Genomic DNA, 14046 nt, shown 5'->3' on the forward strand with positions numbered 1-14046 from the left:
TCAGCTCTGATATATATCATACCCAGAAAAGCTGATGGTATAACACTAGTGTGAGTCTGAATGCCTGAGAACCAAGAGAGCTGATGGTGTAAGTTCCAGTTTGAACATATATATATATACATATATATATGTATATATATATATATATCTGTGTGTGTGCATGTGTGTGTGTATATATATATGACACACAATGAGATGAAGTACCCCTGTATGTGTGTGTGTGTGTGTGTGTGTGTACACATATACATTTGTGAGGCGACGCAGCCAAGCCGTATCATTTTATCCCTTGCCCTTCCCAAATCTCATGTTGAATTCTAATCTCCACGTGTCCTGGGAGGGAACTGGTGAAAGGTGATTGAATCATGGGGGCAGATTTCCTCCATGATAGTGACTGAGTTCTCACAAAATCTGGTGGTTTAAAAGTGTGACACATCCCCCCTCACTCTTTCCTTCTGCCTTGTGAAGACATGCCCTGCTTCCCCTTCACCTTCTGCCATTCTTTATGAATTACCCAGTCTGAGGTAATTCTTTATAGTAGTGTGGGAATAAATTAATACAGAAAGTTGGTACCAGGAGTGAGATATTGTTACAAAGATACCTGAAAATGTGGAAGTGACTTTGGAACTGGGTAACAGACAGAGGTTGGAACGGTTTTGAGGGCTCAGAAGAAGACAGGAAGATGAGTGAAAGTTTGGAAAGATCTGTGGAACTTTGAACTTGAGAGAGATGATTTAGGGTATCTGGTGGAAGAAATTTCTAAGCAGCAAAGCATTCAAAATGTAACCTGGCTTTTTCTAAAAATGTATGCTCATATGCATGAAGAAATAGATGGTTTGAAATTGGAACTTATGTTTCAAAGGGAAGCAGAGCACAAAAGTTTGGAAAATTTGCAGCCTGGCCATGCACTAGAAAAAGAAAATTCTGGGGAGGCCTCAGGAAACTTACAGTCATGGCAGAAGGTGAAGGAGAAGCAAGGCACATCTTCACAAGGCAGCGAGAGAGAGAGAGAGAGCAAGGGGAGAAGTGCCACACTTCTAAACCATCAGATCTTGCGAGAACTCAGTATCACAAGAACAGAATGAGGGAAATCTACCCCCATGATCCAATCACCCCCCACTAGGTTCCTCCCTTGACATGTGGGGATTACAATTAGACATGAGATTTGGGTGGGGACAGAGAGCCAAACTATATCAGCCCTTAAAAATTATGCTAAATCTACTCTATCTCTGTTCTATAAATGGAACAACAAAGCCTGGATAACAACATAGCTTTTTACAGCATAGTTTATTGAATATATTAAGCCCACTACTGAGACCTACTGCTAAGAAAAGAAGATTCATTTCAAAGTATTTCTGCTCATTCTCAATGCATCTAGTCACGCAAGAGCTCTGATGCAGATGAGCGAGGAGGTTGAGTGTAGTGTTCTTTGCTTACTAATACAACATCCACTCTGTAGCCTGTGGATCAAGAAGTAATTTTAATTTTCAAGTCTTATTATTTAAGAAATATATTTCAAAAGTCTATAGCTGCCATAGATAGTAATTTCACTGATGGATCTGGGAAAATTAAATTGAAAACCTTCTGGAAAGGTTTTCACCATTTTAGATACCATTAAGAATATTTGTGCCTCATGGGAGGAGGTCAAAGTATCAACATTAACAGGAGTTTGGAAGACATTGACTCCCACCCTCATGGATGACTTTAAGGGGTTCAAGACTTCAGGGGTGGAAGTAACTGTAGATGTTGTAGAAATAGCAAGTGAACTAGAATTAGAAGTGGAGCCTGAAGGTGTGACTAAATGCTGCAATCTCATGGTAAACCTTGAATGGCTGAGGAACTACTTCTTATGATGAGCAAAGAAAGTGGTTTCCTGAGATGAGATCTACTCCTGTGAAGATGCTGTAAACATTGATGAAGTGAAAACAAAGGAGTTAGAGTATTTCATAACTTAGTGGATAAAGCAGTGGCAGGGTTTAACATTAAAGTGGGTAAAACATTAAAGTGCATCACATGCTACAGAGAAATATTTTATGAAAGAAAGAGTCAATCGATTTGGCCAACTTCATTATTGTCTTATTTTAAGAAATTTCCACAGCCATCCAACTCTGTTGCAACCACCACCTTGGTCAGTCAACAGCAATCAACTTGGAGGCAAAACCCTCCACCAGCAAAAAGATTATGACCCTCCGAAGGCTCAGATGATTGTTAGCATTTTTTAGCAAGAAAGTATTTTTTAATTAAGGTACGTACATTGTTCTTTTAGACATAATGCTATTACACACTGACAGTAGAGCATAAACATAACTTTTATATGCACTGGGAAATGAAAACATTTGTATGACTTGCTTTATTGAAATATTCATTTTATTGTGATAGTCTGAAATTGAAACTGCAATATCTCCCAGATATGCTTTGTGTGTGTGTGTGTGTGTGTGTGTATGTATGAGAGAGAGAGAGAGAGGGAGAGAGAGAGAAAGACAGAGAGAGAGAGGGAGAGAGAGAAAGACAGAGAGAGAGAGATCCTATTTGTTTGTTTTTTCATGGAAAACCCAGAGTAATACAGCTTCTTTCACCTTGCTAGAGCTAACTCAAAATTAAAGGTCAAGAGGAGGTTTAGAGATTTTCTTGAATCAATGATCCATACTCATACCTATTCTGAAAGGTAGAATCTATTCCTCCTCAAAGAGGGATGCAAGTGGCAGACGTGGAATTATGCCACATGAGGTTACTTTTCAGAGCTCCATCTGACATTTCTTAATAGTTGGTAGCAAAATTGAGCTACCAATTCAATACACATTTCTCTAGAGTAGGAACTAGGGATAAGCTAATTGATAAGCTATAATGTCAACCTATTTATGATTTTAAAGTTTGATAGGTTTAGGTCAGCCTGAATACATTTATATTTCGCCTCTCATAGATTACTTTTGCCCATTTCTTTATTGAATGCTGAGACATTAACATCCCTTGTGTTAAAATAGGTCCAACGAAGTCCAAGCTCAGAGAGAACATAAAACCTCTGCAATTTCAAGATGGGTTGCATAAAGTGGAAAAGGTGGTTAATAACAGGCCTAATTGAGAAATGCAATTCTTGTGCTGGGGAGCTTCGGATCACAGACTGTTTTTTCTTTTTTGTATTCATCACAGGCAATTGAACCTGGTGAATGAAAGGAAATTAAGTTAAGGGGAGAAAATTGGTTCCAAATAAAGTTTAGGAAGCAATTTCTACCCATGAGGTAATTAATGAATGAAATGGGTTTCTACATTAGCTCTTAAGGCAAAGCCATTTTAATGAGAAGCCCTCTTGGGGAAAGTATTCAAAGTCATCTACCCCAGTGGTCAAGCAGTAGTTGATTTTGAAGTAACGGCAACATGGTCCTTTACAGGCAAGGGGTGTTCTTGCTCAACGAGGTATTAAACAAGGTCATGTCTTCCATTGGAATGACTGCTACCATTCCACAAGAAAGTAGAGGAAGGATAATAAGGAGTTTTAGAATTGCTTTGCAGTGATCTTTTGTGTTTTGGCTTTAATTACAAAGTACTGCATGTGTGTTATATTAAAAAAAATTAAGAAACATAAGTGCAAAAAGCAAATTATGAGAAGACTCACCAAACATGCCCATGCTTGGGTGCTCCCCTCACTTTACTCTCAGAGATAACAACTGTTCTCTCTCTAAATCCAGTTCTGGGCATTTCTTGACACTGAAAGTATTCTAAGGTTAGGGAAGTCACACAGGGTAGTTTTGTCAAACCTTGCTCCTCCCTGTCCTGCAGGCACATTGCTTAGAGAGACCACTCTGGAGGCTTCAGAAAAGCCAGGAAGCTGGCTAAGAAATCTCTTGACCCTGGCTAAAGACCAATGTTTAAGTAACAACATCTAAAAAAGAGAGACTTTTCCTTTCAATGTCCTCTGTGGAAACTTAATGATATGTGACTTTGTTATCACTGCATTGCAATAAAAATCAAATCAGTGTCCAGTGTTGCCTAGCCGTAAGGAAATTTCAAGCAATAATCTTTGAACAAAAAAATTACTTTTCTTCCTCTGTCTTCATCAGTTTGTGGTAATTACATCTGTCTTGACTGTGTGGTTGGCATTTACTTGTAATCCAGAATAAATCTTTTTATGTCCAGTATATTTTGAGTTTTTCTGCAAATTATCTGCCAACCATCATCACTTCACAGGGCTAGTTCAGAATTCTGTAAAAATATTTTGCTGTAGGAGAGTTACTTAGCCTCTTATTTAAAAAACAAACAAAAACATACAAAACAAAACAGGGCCTTTCTCTGTCACCCAGACTGGAATGCAGAAACTCCATCATAACTCACTGTAACTTCAAACCCTTGGGCTTAAGTGATCCTGCCCCCTCAGCCTCCCAAGTAGCTAGTACTACAGGTGCATGCCACCATGCTCAGTTTTGTTTTGTTTTTTTTTTAATTTTTGTAGGCACAGGGTCTTGCTATGTTGCCTATGCTGGTCTTGAACTCCTCACCTCACACAATCCTCCCACTTTAGCCTCTCAGAGTGCTGGAATTACAGGTATGAACTGGCATGCCTGGCCAGCTCTTATCTTTCTTACTCTCTGTTCTACCTGGTCTCCAGGACAATGTTTCCCAAACTGTGGTTTTTAGACACTTGGGAGGCCCAAAACATATTCTATGGGAGGCCCAAAACATATTCTATCTAACAAAAAACTGAGTTAGATTTTCACTTTGACGATGATATTTTAAAATATAAAATATAAGTATAGTCTCAGTTGTCTATATAAGTTTATAATCAAGTATGAATCCACAATTTATGCCTCCACACTTTCTTTTGTGTTTATGATCAAGCTAAAGGAGTAGATTCTAGCTTGGCCTTGATTGAGTTAGTAAGCAGATAATTGATTTCAGAGAGATTTACTTGGTGTCAAAATGGTGATAATCAGTTTATATCTATCTTCATCCTCATGTTAACTTTTTAAGTAATAGTAAGCATCAAGTGTTCTTTTGTAAGAATTATTAATAACTGGCCGGGCGCAGTGGCTCACGCTTGTAATCCCAGCACTTTGGGAGGCCGAGGTGGGCGGATCACGAGGTCAGGAGATTGAGACCATGGTGAAACCCCGTCTCTACTAAAAATACAAAAAAATTAGCCGGGCATGCTGGCGGGCGCCTGTAGTCCCAGCTACTCGGAGAGGCTGAGGCAGGAGAATGGCGTGAACCCGGGAGGCGGAGCTTGCAGTGAGCCGAGATTGCGCCACTGCACTCCAGCCTGGGTGACAGAGCGAGACTCCGTCTCAAAAAAAAAAAAAAAAAAAGAATTATTAATAACTAAAATACATTTTTAGAGAATAAGACTAGCTCTTTAATATGTTGAGACTGACTTTCCATTATAAAAATGACATTAGGAAATGATGATACAATGTGATTTGTGATATAATAAATAAAGGACATCTTACAAAACTAGGGAGGAAGGTGATGGCCAGAGAACACCTCTGAAGTTTAGGCATGAAGTTCAGTAAGAGTTAACTCTTACTCCACACTCATCTCCATGTTACAGAGATTTGGGGCAAAGCCTGTGCAAAGGAAACACCCTTTGCACAGATGATTGTTAGCATTTTTTAGCAAGAGAGTATTTTTTAATTAAGGTACGTACATTGTTCTTTTAGACATAATGCTATTACACAGTCACACATGTAAGATGTAGAAGTAGGAAAGCATGCTATTTGCACAACAGTTTATGCATTTTAAAAACAAGACCTTGTATTAGTCAGGGTTCTCTAGAGGGACAGAACTAATAGGATAAATGTATATATGAAAGGGAGTTTATAAAGGAGTATTGACTCATACCATCACAAGGTGAAGTCCCACAATAGATGGTCTGCAAGCTGAGGAGCAAGGAAGCCAGTCTGAGTCCCAAAACCTCAAAAATAGGGAAGCCAACTTTGCACGCTTCAGTCTGTGGCTGAAGGCCCAAAAAGTCCTGGCAAATCACTGGTGTAAGTTCAAGAGTCCAAAAGCTGAAGAACTTGGAGTCTAATATTCAAGGGCAGGAAGTATCCAGCACAGAAGAAAGATGGAGGCCAGAAGACTTAACCAGTCTAGTCTTTCCACATTCTTCTGCCTGCTTTTATTCTGCCTTCACTGGCAGTTTGGATTGTGTCCACCCAGACTGAGGGTGGGTCTGCCTTTCCCAGTCCACTGATTCAAATGTTAATCTCCTTTGGCAACACTCTCACAGACACACCCAGGAGCAATACTTCGAATCCTCCAATCTAATCAAGTTGACACTCAATATTAACCATCACAGACCTTATTGATTTTATTTGGTACATTATCCAATAATCATGTGATGTAGGTAAAGAGTTTATTGTTATTATTCCTTTATATTGGGCAACTTTGACTCATAGAAGTAACTTAGCTTGAGTCATACAGCTCACAAGTGACAGTGCAAGGACCTGACACAATGACACTGCTATTTTGCTGGGCATTTTTACTAGTCCACATTTTCTACTTCAGCACTTGAGATGGCCTGAAGGGCACTCCATCCTTCCCTAGTTTATCTCTGTCCTGGTTATCTTCCAACCATGTAATGGACACTATTAGGTAAGCAATTATACACCCTATATGCTTTGTGAATTAAAAACCTGTTGAAAAGTTAATGATGAGTGAAATCCAAAAGACCAATATATATCTAGTGTCTGTTCTGTTCCAGCAACTTTAGGAGGACTGAGTTGGCCAATGGAGAGGCACCAAGTCCTGTTTCCAGAATAAACTTAAATTACCTCTCATTTCACCTGTTCCAATCTGGTTGCTGGTTTGAATACTGTTGCCTCTGTGCTTGGTCCTTGTTCTCACCTCCAGTGCCTCTGGTTTAGAAGATCTGTTAAATACTCACTTTCTGTCTTAAACTTATAGTCTCCTTTCAGTTCAATGCTAGTACTAGTCCTCCGGTTTCCTGCACAATGTCCACTGCTCTGGACTTCAGGAACTGAATGACTAAGTTTACCTTCTGCTAGGGGTGACTAATCAAATATGTTATTCATATAATCAAACAAATATTAAAAAGTAGGACATACAACAACTACTGAATTATCTTTTTAATTATACAACTATCTACTTGGCTAGTTGGTTTTGATTATTATCTAAAATATTTCTCTTTTCATTCTTATCATGTTTAGTGATATTTAGCAATATTTTAGTAAATTTCTCACAAATCAGCCTGGATTCTCACTCTGTATCTAACTTGAAGCCATACTCAGCATTTTGTAAACCAATCCCCCCACCCCCCAGAAAAAAAGCCAACAAAACAAACAAAAACTTCACTTCCACAAGATGTTAGTGAGTGTTATGTTTTCTGTAAAATATAAAGAGAGAAGTGGAAGAAAATTCAAATGGTAAGTTATACAGAAAAACTTAAAATTTCTGATTAAATACATTTATTCTGTTACAAAATTGCTCCCTAGCTGCCAGCCATCTATTCAATTTATCTTCTTTCCTTTTCCCTTTCTCCCTACATCTGTTCAAATCCCTTCTATTGTCCAGAAACTTCTTAGAAAGTAGTTCCATTGTTATGCAATCATGAGCTTGGGGACTTAGTGCTCCTGAGTGACTTCTCTCCAAACTAAATTTTTAATCTACAGAACAAATGTTGGGGGTGGGGGTTATATAGAGTCACAGGAATGACAGCAGTGGTGGAGTTGATTCTAGCTCCACATTCTTGATGTTGAGAACAAAAGCAGTATTACATTTTCAGATTTTCTGCCACATTTGATAATATATAAACGCTTGATATTTTCATTAACTTGTACTAGGATTTTGTACAGGAGCATTTAGATTTAATAATAACAATATCATCCACTGCCCAGCCAATGCAATAGAACACAGATGGAAATAAAGTCATGTAGCAGGAGTTAAAAATCTTTCTGGAAAGAATCTTTGACATATTCAGAGTCCTTTGAAACATATTAGTGAGTTTGGTTCTCAAAATAACCTAATGAGGAAAGTAGGGCAGGTGGTGTTATATCTATTACACATGTTGAGAAACTCAAGGTTTACTAAGTTCACAAAATAGTGTGTGATAAAGTGGGAAAGCTGAAACCCATGATATCTGTGGGTCTGATAGTCTCAGGTAGTCATGAGCACCAGTCGCCAAGTATATCTGGCTGCTTTTCTGGACACAGTAGGCTTATGCTTTTTCACCCCATTTGATGATAAGCTGTGTGACTTGCTTTGGCCAATGCAACATGGGTGAACATGACGTATCACCTCTGGGCAAAAACTTGGAGAGCCATCATGGATTCTCCGCATTCCTTTCCATCTGCCATGGTGACAGAGAAAGCATGGGTCAAAATGGAGCCCTCTTAATCTTAGCCTTAGGTTTCTGCAATAAGAAGAGCACCACTGTCAACTGGCATAATTGGACAGGTAATTTAGAATTTTTATGACATTTTGTGAGGTTAAGAGATTGATTTTGGAGTTGCTAGTTGCTCCAGCATAACCAACCTATCCTGAGTTATATGCCTTTGACTTCTATTCTTACTCCTTCTCATGCAAACTCTTCACATGGTGCGATGAAATAGTCAGACAGTAATTGGACAACAGATCTGAATCACTGTGTTTAGTATCTCGATGTTGCCCTGGCTATTGCTGGTAGCTATAGTTCATAAAGAAAATTATAGTACTCTTTATTTCTAGTAATTTATTTTTCCTAACACAAGAGTGAGAACTTTTGCTGTTCACCACCTGCCAATGGGAAATACAACATAATTCAAGGTAACTGAAGGTCACCCATGAATCACCACTGTGGAGAATTATATCCAAAATTTGTGCAAAGCATTTTCAGCTCACATCCTTAGTGGTGAGGGAAGCAAGGAGCAAAAGAAGAGTGAAAAACATTGTGTTAATGCTGAAAAACAAAAAGCAGAGAAAAAGATTAATAGTGGTGATTAAAGAACTAGAAAGCATTTTCTCCAGAAATCCAAGCTGTGCTTGGAATAAAATAGCAAAAGTTGAGAAATTCGTAAGACAACCACAAATAGAAAATGATAGGGCAAGTGTGGGTATGAATAAGGATGACTCCAGAAAGTTCAACTTCAGCATTCTTTCTTCCTTGCCCCTTCTCCTAACTCAGTAAAAGTAGGGACACTTATAAAGCTAATGAAAATTGGGAGTTTGTGAAATGTCTAAGCTTTCTATATTTGCGTACAGATTCAGTGCTTGTTATAAAGCTGTTTTTCCTGTGAGTTTTCTATCAAGAATAGTGAGTATTCCAAGATGGGGTGGGTGGTGGCAATTCTAAGTAAAGTAAGCAGCCTCAAAAATCTGACTTGAGGCTTCATGAAAGAGTTTTGCCTTCATTGTGTTTTCCAATGCTAACTCAGGGCATGGGCACATTGAGGGGCCACCTGAATATCAAAATTTGAGGGGGTAATTAAGGCCTATTTGCTTTCCCAAAGACAAAAATGGTTTATCCTTCTTCCTTCATCATTTCTGTCTTTTACAAATGAGCTTCTTTTAAACAACTCTCTACACTGAAAATTGCAACTATCAAGTTTTCCTCTGTTGACATTCTTCTGAAATAGTTATTTCTGTTCACAGGTAGAGTTGAATACACAGCAAAGATATTTCTAGATAATCGCTTCTCTGAATTTAACGTGCATATGAACCACTTGGGGATCTTGCTAAAATGCAGATTATGATACTGTAGGATTTGGGATGGGCTTGAGATTCGGCATTTCTAATAATTCCCTAGGTGATGCTGATGCTGTTTGTCTAGGGACGATCCATGAGATAATATGGATATCAAGTCTCAGAGCAGGTAAGTAACTTACACAGGACCACAGTAAGTAAATGGTAAAACTGTGATTAGAAGTCAAATCTGACTCCACATCCTGTGCTCTTGGTCAATAATGTAATGCCTCCCCATAGAGATAAGCACCGACGGGACATTCTCTGAGAAGAAAGATAATAGCATGAAGACAATGGATTGCTAAGCTACAGAAAAGAAATCAGACATGTCAGATGTCACTCACTTTGGGAAATATATCTTAAGCTCACAAACTTTAAATTAGACAATTTCAGCCTTACAGAACACTAGCTGTTTTCATAGCTTCACTTCATAAACTTCCACCATTCCCCCACTGAAAAGAGACAATAAAAGATTTTATAACACATGCAATCATAATTTGGTGCCAGCACTACATAGTCTCCATGACATAAAGTTGCACAGCAGGAGAACAAGCCTAAGGAAAGTGTTTAAACAGATAATTAACCAGAAAATTGAGAGCCTGAGCATTAAGTGCTACTCTGGGGGTCTCCTACAGCAAATGGCCTCTAGGGTGTATTAACACATTGAAGCTTGGGTGAAAGCTTACTCCAGAGGCTCTACGACTCATTCTATGTTTAATCACTGCTACTCTACAGCAGTAGAGTATATATAGGGAGAAAAGAGGAGCATTAAAACTCACTACACGCCGGGCCCGGTGGCTCACGCCTGTAATCCCAGCAGTCTAGGAGGCCGAGGCAGGCAGATCACAAGGTCAGGAATTCGAGACCAGCCTGACCTGTCTCTACTAAAAATACAAAAATTAGCCTGGTGTGGTGGCGCGCACCTATAATTCCAGCTACTCAGGAGGCTGAGGCAGGAGAATCACTTGAACCCGGGAGGCAGAGGTTGCAGTGAGGTGAGATCACACCACTGCACTCCAGCCTGGGTGACAGAGCGAGACTCAGTCTTGAAAAGAACAAAAAAGCCTCACCGCAATAATGGTAGAAGAAAACTATAAGAAATCTCAAGGCAACCAAGGAAAATAGCTCCCCAGCTTGGCAAAACCTCTTAATACGGACAATGAAAGAAAGGCCCTAAAAAGGGATAGAGATCACTTAAGGGGAAGGCCAGGAGGAATCAAAGGTAACTGTTGCAACTTAACAATTTACCTAAAGCAGAGTCTTAACTTTTCTGCCCTTGATTAACTTTTCAGAGGTTTATCAATTTAGCAGCTCCAATATGCTATTCGTCTGAATCTTTCTAAACCCATGTCTCCCACAGTCCCAACACTCCTTCCCATATCACAATCCATCCCAGGTTTTCATCCCTTTCCCATACTGTCATTCCTACTCTTCCATCAAAAGTAAAACTCTGCCTTCATTTTCTTCTAAGTCCAGCAGAAAGCTGTGAAGTCTTTTCCGATTCCATGCCTCTCCACCTTGGTCCAAGCCATCAGAATCTCTCCCCTGGACTACCTCAAGAGCCTCTAACTTGTTTCTTTGCTTTAACTCTTGCCTTCCATGTGGTAGCTCCTGCACATAACCCAAACACAATGATATTCTTAAATGTAAATTAGATTATGGCACTGGCCTGCTTAAAACCCTGCTGTGTTCTTCACCCTACTTCTCTCATTATACTCTGTAGCATCTCAACCCTGGTTGCACTTGAGAATCTCCTATAGAGGCTTTGCAAAACAGCAATGCCTGGGCCTCATGCCAGACTAATTATGCAGGATACACCATTTGCCTGATGATTCTTAGCACAGCCAGGTTTGCTGGTCTGGCCTGTGCCGCCTCTTGGTTTCACAGCACTCATTCCTCCTGATCTTTGCATTGCTGTCACCATGTCATCATTCTGCCTGAACATCACCTCCACACGAGGCTGTCTCTGAACACCCTTCCCAGGACCTCTCTGTTGTAGCACCTTGAAGCACTTTTCTCTGCTTGAATTTTCCTTGCTTACTCATGCTGTAACCTGCATTGTCCTGTTAGAAAATAAGCTTTAATGACACAGGGACCCTGTGTGTTTTTCAGTATACCTGGCACAGTGTAGGCAACTCATTCAGTAAACATTTGTGAACAAGTACTGAATGAATTCCCCAGGCAGAACTAATCACTTCCTCTTCTGTATCCTCAAAGCACTTTGGAGATTGCTCCATTAAAATACATCGCCCATATTTTATTCAGTTGCATCTGTGCCTGTTTCCTCGCTAGACTGAAAGCAACTTGAGTGTGGGAGCTATGTCTTATTCATCTTTCTATTTCTATTCCTCAGCATTGTGCTAAATATATGATAGGTGCTATAACTAAGACACCAACTTTCATTATGAAAATCAAATTAATGAGTGGTGACAAATCAAGGATGGTACAGTTCATCCTGGCTCATCAGTAACCTCAGTGATTATTTAAAACTTAGGCCCAATATTTTTTAGGAGGGGAATTTTAAGAGAGAGATTTACAGTTGCTGGCACATGTTGACAATAAAAAGCAGATGGACTCTCACTTAGGTTTATTATTTATTATAAATTGTCTACAGACATTGTAGCCCCTTAGTGCCTGCACTCAAGGCTGGTCACGATCACTATCTTGCCTTAGGTACACCGCTGTTTATAAGAAGCCCCAAAACTCTGATGAATGGCTATTGTCGTTTTCTACTAAAATCTCAGACAATTAAGAGCTGATGCTCAAAGTAGAACAGTCCTCTTGGCTAAGCCTTAGCAAACAATTACAAGCTCATCTGAACCTGAGACTCTGGTAAACCTTAAACGAAGCTAATTATCTATATACTATAAGCCTGCAGACACTAGAATTATGAAGATGGGAAGAAGTCCAAGTGTGCAAGTGTAAAATAATGTTATTTGCCATATTACATCTAAAGAAATAGCCCGGAGTCATTTTCTGTGAGTGTGATTGCATTTATTGTATTGGATAGTTTTTTTTATTAGAAAAGTAATACAATGCTTGTTGTCACAAGGCAAACAATATGAAGGTATAAAAATATTTGCACTCTCTTTCCAACTCTGCAGTCTAACTCTAATATCCTAAGGCAATTCATGTTAATTTGCAATTTGGCATATATTGTCTGTGCTCTTGGAACTACAGATAGCGAGAGAGATGGATACAGAGAAAGACTGAGATAGAGATGATCTAGATACATACACACACACTTCATATTGTTACAAAAATTGGGTCATCTCATTCACTTTTCTTTAAAAAGTTGCTTACTTTCAACAGTATATCTTACCCTTCCCTCTGGGTCATTACATATAGATTTAACTCATTCTGTTGAATTTATATATTCATTCATTCAACCTATATTTATTATTACTATCTACAGGCATATGCTTTAGGCACTCAGGTAAACAAAACAGAAAAATTCTTGCTTTTAGGAAATTTGCATTCTAAGGTGGGATAATGAAAATAAACACATAAACAAGTAAACTAATAGCGTGCCACGTGTGGTATTGAGTGTTATAGAAAACCAAAAGCAGATGACTCCACAGAAAGGGAGTATAGAAGGAGGGCTGCTGTTTTTCATAAGTGGACAGGGAAGGCTTGTGAGCAAAGAACTGAAGGACATGAGGGAACCAGCCACGGATGTGTCTGGGGCAGGAACTTCCCAGGCAGGGAGGACAGCAAGTACAAATAAGATTGCCAAAAAGTTATCCTACTACAACTGTTCTTAAGTATTCAAATCTTCTTGAATTATTCATTAAAAGGCATACATGTATAAAACTTACACCATCCATGTGGCAAAATCTGGTTCAATATAGGACTCTCTCGACCAAAATGGAAGCCCAGCTTCCTACGATACCCACACAGATGGGAGCCAAACAGGAAGACAAGCTATTGAGTCAGGAAACATTGCTACTTTTCCTTCTAACCTGAATTGGCTCTGGATATAGGCAAGGAAACCTGAAGATGAGTGGATGCTTCTTTAAAAATTGCTATTATTAAAAAGTCAAAAAATAATAGATGCTGTCAAGGTTGTGGAGAAAAGGGAACATTTATACACTGTTGGTGGGAGTGTAAATTAGTTCAAACATTGTAGAAGACAGTGTAGCAATTCCTCAAAGACCTAACAACAGAAATACCACTTGATCCAGCAATACCATTATGGGTATATATCCAAAGGAATATAAATCATTCTATTATAAAGACACATGAACATGTACGTTCATTGCAGTACTGTTCACAATAGCAAAGACATGGAATCAACTTAAATGCCTATCAATGATAGACTGAATAAAGAAACTGTGGTACATATATACTATGAAATAATAATATACAGCCATAAAAAAG

At 39.0% G+C, this 14046-nt stretch overlaps 1 pseudogene; it reads left to right on the forward strand.

Moving 5' to 3' along the window:
* The first annotated feature begins 8222 nt into the window (after positions 1-8222).
* The window catches only part of LOC116474263 (uncharacterized), a 75417-nt pseudogene continuing 69593 nt past the window's right edge, over positions 8223-14046 (forward strand).

The sequence above is a fragment of the Hylobates moloch genome, unplaced genomic scaffold (genome assembly GCF_009828535.3).
Source record: "Hylobates moloch isolate HMO894 unplaced genomic scaffold, HMol_V3 SCAFFOLD_10, whole genome shotgun sequence".
Classification (NCBI taxonomy): Eukaryota; Metazoa; Chordata; class Mammalia; order Primates; family Hylobatidae; genus Hylobates; species Hylobates moloch.